At 56.6% G+C, this 7,897-nt stretch overlaps 1 pseudogene; it reads right to left on the reverse strand.

The window, feature by feature from the left end:
* Positions 1–2,406: 2,406 nt before the first annotated feature.
* The window catches only part of LOC128717574 (large subunit ribosomal RNA), a 9,204-nt pseudogene continuing 3,713 nt past the window's right edge, over positions 2,407–7,897 (reverse strand).

Below are 7,897 nucleotides of genomic sequence, written 5' to 3' on the forward strand. Positions count from 1 at the left end.
TTCGTGGCCTTCTTGATAGAAATGGCTTATGGTGGCCATGGACTTAGCCAAATTTTGAAATCTCCAACCAATCTTGGCCTGTTAGAGTATCTTGGTTGGGTTGCTATGGGCTGGTACGGCCTACTTGATAGGCAATGTTTCAACTCTTGGAAGCTTTCGTGGTTGCTAAGCACAGTTCGTGGCCTTCTTGATAGAAATGGCTTATGGTGGCCATGGACTTAGCAAAATTTTGAAATCTCCAACCAATCTTGGCCTGTTAGAGTATCTTGGTTGGGTTGCTATGGGCTGGTACGGCCTACTTGATAGGCAATGTTTCAACTCTTGGAAGCTCTCGTGGTTGCTAAGCACTGTTCGTGGCCTTCTTGATAGAAATGGCTTATGGTGGCCATGGACTTAGCCAAATTTTGAAATCTCCAACCAATCTTGGCCTGTTAGAGTATCTTGGTTGGGTTGCTATGGGCTGGTACGGCCTACTTGATAGGCAATGTTTCAACTCTTGGAAGCTTTCGTGGTTGCTAAGCACTGTCCATGGCCTTCTTGATAGAAATGGCTTATGGTGGCCATGGACTTAGCCAAATTTTGAAATCTCCAACCAATCTTGGCCTGTTAGAGTATCTTGGTTGGGTTGCTATGGGCCGGTACGGCCTACTTGATAGGCAATGTTTCAACTCTTGGGCGCTTTCGTGGTTGCTAAGCACTGTTCGTGGCCTTCTTGATAGAAATGGCTTATGGTGGCCATGGACTTAGCCAAATTTTGAAATCTCCAACCAATCTTGGCCTGTTAGAGTATCTTGGTTGGGTTGCTATGGGCCGGTACGGCCTACTTGATAGGCAATGTTTCAACTCTTGGGCGCTTTCGTGGTTGCTAAGCACTGTTCGTGGCCTTCTTGATAGAAATGGCTTATGGTGGCCATGGACTTAGCCAAATTTTGAAATCTCCAACCAATCTTGGCCTGTTAGAGTATCTTGGTTGGGTTGCTATGGGCTGGTACGGCCTACTTGATAGGCAATGTTTCAACTCTTGGAAGCTTTCGTGGTTGCTAAGCACAGTTCGTGGCCTTCTTGATAGAAATGGCTTATGGTGGCCATGGACTTAGCAAAATTTTGAAATCTCCAACCAATCTTGGCCTGTTAGAGTATCTTGGTTGGGTTGCTATGGGCTGGTACGGCCTACTTGATAGGCAATGTTTCAACTCTTGGAAGCTCTCGTGGTTGCTAAGCACTGTTCGTGGCCTTCTTGATAGAAATGGCTTATGGTGGCCATGGACTTAGCCAAATTTTGAAGTCTCCAACCAATCTTGGCCTGTTAGAGTATCTTGGTTGGGTTGCTATGGGCTGGTACGGCCTACTTGATAGGCAATGTTTCAACTCTTGGAAGCTTTCGTGGTTGCTAAGCACAGTTCGTGGCCTTCTTGGTAGAAATGGCTTATGGTGGCCATGGACTTAGCAAAATTTTGAAATCTCCAACCAATCTTGGCCTGTTAGAGTATCTTGGTTGGGTTGCTATGGGCTGGTACGGCCTACTTGATAGGCAATGTTTCAACTCTTGGAAGCTCTCGTGGTTGCTAAGCACTGTTCGTGGCCTTCTTGATAGAAATGGCTTATGGTGGCCATGGACTTAGCCAAATTTTGAAATCTCCAACCAATCTTGGCCTGTTAGAGTATCTTGGTTGGGTTGCTATGGGCTGGTACGGCCTACTTGATAGGCAATGTTTCAACTCTTGGAAGCTTTCGTGGTTGCTAAGCACTGTCCATGGCCTTCTTGATAGAAATGGCTTATGGTGGCCATGGACTTAGCCAAATTTTGAAATCTCCAACCAATCTTGGCCTGTTAGAGTATCTTGGTTGGGTTGCTATGGGCCGGTACGGCCTACTTGATAGGCAATGTTTCAACTCTTGGGCGCTTTCGTGGTTGCTAAGCACTGTTCGTGGCCTTCTTGATAGAAATGGCTTATGGTGGCCATGAACTTAGCCAAATTTTGAAGTCTCCAACCAATCTTGGCCTGTTAGATTATCTTGGTTGGTTTGCTATGGGCTGGTACGGCCTACTTGATAGGCAATGTTTCAACTCTTGGAAGCTTTCGTGGTTGCTTAGGATAAGAATCCCGACGAGAAAGGTTTCCCGGACTTATAAAAATAACCGATTAGCCCCAAGGACACATCTTCCTTGAAAGGCTAATCATGCACCACACACCACACCACCCATAGGCTTGCAAGCAGCACTCTTGTCGAGTGCAGCAAGCCTATGCTCACATCAACTACCGTACACGTACCACCATAGGCTTGCAAGCAGCACTCTTGTCGAGTGCAGCAAGCCTATGCTCATCAACTACCATACGTACCACCACAGCCTTGCAAGCAGCACTCTTGTCGAGTGCAGCAAGCCTATACTCCACGAACTAACCACTTCACCACCAAGCATGGGTCGCCTGAGAGGATCGATGCGAACGCATCTCTACAACTCGCAGCTCCCAGCCTGTAGTCCCGTCGTTTGCGGGCGGTCGAAGGTGTCGAAACTAGTTGTATCCACGGTCGACGGGAGCACAGCCACCAGGGTTCCCTGTGATAAGGTACTTCCACGTGCAGCGTGCACCCGCCCGTTGCGGCTCAGTCTAGTGCTATAGCGGGGATGAGACGGCAGTGTGCACGGGGCAGCACCGACGGATCTCAGAGGGTTGTTAAGCCCGCTAGCTTCCGATCACCTAATGGGTTTATGATGCGCTATCAGCTCGGATTGGATACGACCTTAGAGGCGTTCAGGCATAATCCAGCGGACGTAGCGTCATACCAAAGTCCGGTCGAACTAGTATTGAGCCAGTGGTCCGTACCTGTGGTTCCTCTCGTACTGCACAGGAATTCCGTTAAGATAGCAGCATACAGCACACACCAGTAGGGTAAAACTAACCTGTCTCACGACGGTCTAAACCCAGCTCACGTTCCCTTGAAAGGGTGAACAATCCTACGCTTGGTGAATTTTGCTTCACAATGATAGGAAGAGCCGACATCGAAGGATCAATAAGCCACGTCGCTATGAACGCTTGGCGGCCACAAGCCAGTTATCCCTGTACTATTCTGGAGCCGCGAGTGGCTCTTACACGAACATCTGTTCCGGGAGCGAAGCAGCAGTCCCCGGAAATGTCGGAGCTGAGACAGCTCCTCAATGAGACGTCGCTCACCAACGAGCAGCTGCGAGCGACGATCGTGGGTCTGCAACAGGAGATCCAGATGCTCCGGCAGCAGATGGAAACAAATGCTGTGCAGGCCCGGCAAGATTTGCAGCTGGCCCGAGAGGAAGCCCGGATGCGCGAGACGCTGGCTCGTGAAGACAACGAGCGCCTGCGCAACGAGCTGAGGGAGGAGCGAGCCAGCTTCCAAGAGCTCCTTGCACAGACGCTGGGCTATGGAGGCAGCCAGAAGCAGCAGTGGCAGCAGCAGCAGCAGCAACAGCAGCAGCAGCAGCAACAACAGCAGCAGCAACGTCGTGAGCAGCAGCAGCAACAGCGACAGCAGGGAGCGGTGTCGGCAACGGCAGCTCCGCTTTCAGACCCGGAAGGCGGCTCCTGGGCTGAAGTGGTGCGTCGTAAGCCGGCCCGGCAACCGGGGAACAAGCCGCAGCAACAGCAGCAGCAGTGGCCGCAACTACCGCAACGGGCAGCGGTTCAGCGACAGCCGATCGCAGGACCGTCTAAGCAGCAGCCCCAGCAACATCAGGGACAACAGGCCCGGGGTAGCCAGCCTGGAGCACAACGAGGAGGTCGGCGTCAGCGGCAGCGAAAAACCAAGCCGGACGCTATTGAAATCGCCCCAGCTGAGGGACAAACCTGGACGGAGGTGTACCAGGCTGTCCGAACAGCTCCAGAAATGGAGAAACATGCTGAGGCCCTAGGCGTCGGGCGACGCACCACACGCTCCAGGCTTGTCATGGAGCTGAAGGAGAGCGCGGACGCTGCAGAAGTTCTGCAGTGCATCAAGCAGGTCTGCGCAAAGGCAGAACGGCCGGCCTCAGCTCGGCTGGTCACGCCTATGGTCGAAATCCGGTTGGACGCTGTCGACCCTTTAGCGAAGGAGACCGATGTGGCGATGGCGCTGACCAACCTGTGCCAATGCGAGGTGGAGGAGACATCGGTTCGCCTGCGACCTGCCTGGGACGGCACGAAAGTGGCGATAGCCCGCGTAACAGCCAGGGCTGCGGAGGGTCTGGTCGACAAGAGCGTCAAGATCAAATACACATCGTGTCTGATCCGGAAGGTGGCTCCTCTGCAGGCGCGTCAGCAACGGTGCTACAAGTGCCTCGAGATGGGGCACGTCCGAGCTGCGTGCAGGAGCGAAGTGGACCGCTCGACAAGCTGCATTCGCTGCGGGAAGCCGGATCACCAGGCGAAGAGCTGCACGGCGGAGGTGCGCTGCGTCGTGTGCAGCGGCCCGCACCCGGTCGGGCATCCGACGTGCCGGCGCTAAAAGTGCTGCAAGTGAACCTCGGGCGAAGCCGGGCAGCCCAAGACCTCATGCTGCAGACGGCTCGCGAGTTAGGGGCTCAGGTGGTGCTCGCCTGCGAACTATATCGACCACCTCGGGATGATCCGCGTTGGGCCATCGATGCGGAACAGAGCGTGGCGATAATAGCAACAGGGGCGTACCCTATTCAACGGCTTTGGGGGAGCGTCGTCCCGGGACTCGTAGTGGCCACCATAGCGGGAGTAACGTTCGCCAGCTGCTACGTGCCACCCAGCAGCGGCATCGAAGACTTCGTAAGCTTCCTCGGTGCGGTGGAGGTGTCTCTGGTCGGACACGCAACATCAGTCCTGGCCGGGGACTTCAACGCCTGGAATGAGGAGTGGGGGAGTGCGCGCACCACCCGGAAGGGGCAGGAGCTCCTGAGCGTGGTGGAGCAGCTGGCGCTGCATACGCTGAACCGCGGCAACGTGCCCACTTTCAAGGGCAACGGGGTTGCGCGGGAAAGCGTTGTTGACGTTTCCTTTGCCAGCCAAACTATTGCGCGACCGGACACCTGGCGCGTGCTCGATCGCTTTTCCAGCAGCGACCATGCCTACGTCCAGTTCCAGGTGGGCGTCCCAGGACAACGCCCCAAGCGACGAGGCCAGCAGCAGCAGCGAAGTCGAGACGGGACAGCCAGACACGCCGGGACCCGGTGGAAGACGACGCAATTCGATAACAAGTGCTTCGACACCGCCCTCACATGCGGCCACTTCGAGCAGGTCGCAACTCCGGAGGGGCTGATCGGCGGACTGACCCAGGCGTGCGATGAGATCATGGAGAGAGTACACGGGGCTACTTTCCATCGCAAGCCCCAGGTGTACTGGTGGTCTCCGGAGATCGAGCGCCTGAGGGAGGAATGCGGAGCAGCGGAGGCCGCCCATCGCAGGGCCCAACCTCCGGAACGTGCGGTGACGTCGGCCAGGCTGCAGAACTGTCGACGATTGCTGCAGGCCGCCATTCACAGCAGTAAGGAAGACAGTATGCAAGAGCTGATCGATGGGGTCGAAGCCGAGGTGTTCGGACTCGGTTACAAGGTTGTTCGAGCAAAACTACGTAACAGGGCACCACCGGAAACGGACCGAGCCGTACTAGGTCCGATCGTCGAAGCCTTGTTCCCGGACCATCCGGCATTTGAGTGGCCGGACATCGACGCGTGCAGTGAGGCTCTGAGACCGGTCACGAGCTCGGAAATTCTTTCGCTGGCCGAGCGGATGGCCACCTCCAAGGCGCCAGGGCTGGACGGCATCCCGAATGCCGCAGTGAAGGCGGCAATGCGGAAGCACCCGGAGGTCTTCGCCAAGGTGTACAATCAGCTGCTCGAGCGAGGGGAGTTTCCTGCGGCATGGAAGGAGGCACGCCTTGTGTTGGTCACGAAGCCAGGTAAGCCGCCGGGCGATCCGTCGTCGCACCGTCCGCTGCTAATGCTGGGAGCAGTCGCCAAGGGGTTCGAACGGCTGATCTTAGATCGGCTGAACGACCACTTGGAGGACAGCGATGCTCCTCGGCTGTCAGCAAGGCAGTACGGGTTCCGGCGCGGTCGTTCCACGCTTCAGGCCATCGAGCGGGTGATAGAGCGAGGACAACACGCGAGGACGTTTCACCGCACCAACCAGCGGGATCCTCGATGTCTGGTGGTGGCAGCACTGGACGTCAGGAACGCCTTTAACTCTGCCAGCTGGAAGGCGATCGCGGTTGCCCTGCAGAAGCTGATGGTTCCTGCAGCCCTCCAGAAAATATTGCGCAGCTACTTTTCTGAGAGGAGGCTGGTGTACGAGACCAGCGAGGGGCCAGTGCGTCGTACGGTCACGGCGGGCGTTCCACAGGGCTCAATCCTGGGCCCAACCCTGTGGAACGCGATGTACGACGGCGTGCTTCGGCTGGTGCTGCCTGAGGGCGCTGAAGTGATCGGCTTTGCGGATGACGTCGTGGTGCTGGCGAGCGGGACGACGCCGGAGGCAGCGACGGGACTGGCGGAGACGGCGGTAGCAATGATCAGCTCGTGGATGGCGCAACACCACCTGGAGCTTGCTCCGGCCAAGACCGAGCTGGTCATTGTGTCTACGATGAGACGAGACAACACCCGAGTCCCGGTGAGTATCAATGGCGTAGAGAAACTGCCGACCCGCACCTTGAAATATTTAGGAGTTGTCATCGAGGACCACCTGTCGTGGAGGCCACACGTAGAGCAGGCCACGACGAAAGCGCTCCGTGTGGCGCAGGGGATTTCCCGGCTGCTCCGAAATCATGGTGGGCCAAAGAGTGCGAAGCGGCGGCTGCTTGCATCGGTGGTGGACTCCACCCTCCGCTACGCCGCGCCGATTTGGCACGAGGCAGTCCGGCTCCGGGAGTGTTGCAGACAGCTGAACCGTGTGCAAGGACTGTACGCACGGCCAGTAGCTCGCACCTTCATTACAGTGCGCCATGAGGTGGCAACGGTCCTTGCCAGCGTCATCCCCATCGTGCTGCAGGTGACGGAAGACGCTCGCTGCTACCAGCGGCATCGGACGACGGGAGCAAGTCTACGCGAACTGCGCATCGAGGAGCGGACGAGGACAATTGACGAGTGGCAGCGTCAGTGGGACCAGCTAGAATCGGAAAGCCGCTACACCCGATGGGCGCACCGGACCATCCCAGACTTGGCGGCATGGAAGAACCGGCAACACGGGGAGATGACATTCCACCTCGCTCAGATCCTCTCCGGCCATGGGTTTTTCCATGAGTACTTGTGCGTGAAACATCTTGCACCATCCGCCGACTGTACCAGGTGCCCGGGAGTCCCGGAGACGGCCGAGCATGCCTTCTTCGACTGTCCGAGGTTCGCGGACGTCCGGCATGAATTACTCGGTGAGGACGACGAAGCGGCTGTGACGCCTGACAATCTTGTGGCGTTCATGCTTACCAGCCGAGCACGATGGAGCAAAGTTTGCGAGGCCGCTCGCATTATCACCACCACACTCCAACAGGAGTGGTATATCGAGCGGGCCACGAGCGCGCACGACGACATGCAGAGGGCCGCGCAAAGTCTGGACACCGCACACGAGGAGCTGGTGGCCTTACGTAATGAAAGGCGTAACGAGGCTCGTAGGCAGTTGACCATTGAGCGACGAGCTGCGAGGGGGGAAATACCACCAACCCACCCCGACGGGCGACTGCTGACGACGGAGGAGTTACAGGAGCGGGAGGAGCGTCATCGAACAGTTAGGAACAACGTGAGACGCTTCCGCGCGCGGCGAAGACTGCAGAATGAGGAGGCAGTGGACTGTAGAACGTACTTGTGGGCCCTCTTCGGGGTAGATGCATTCGAAGAGGAGGACGAAGATGGGCAATGAAAATAAAGGCCGCTAAGGCGAAAAGAGGCGCGAACGCCCATTAGACTAAAGGGAATAACAAGGACGAAGGC

The sequence above is a fragment of the Anopheles marshallii genome (genome assembly GCF_943734725.1).
Source record: "Anopheles marshallii chromosome X unlocalized genomic scaffold, idAnoMarsDA_429_01 X_unloc_66, whole genome shotgun sequence".
Lineage (NCBI taxonomy): Eukaryota > Metazoa > Arthropoda > Insecta > Diptera > Culicidae > Anopheles > Anopheles marshallii.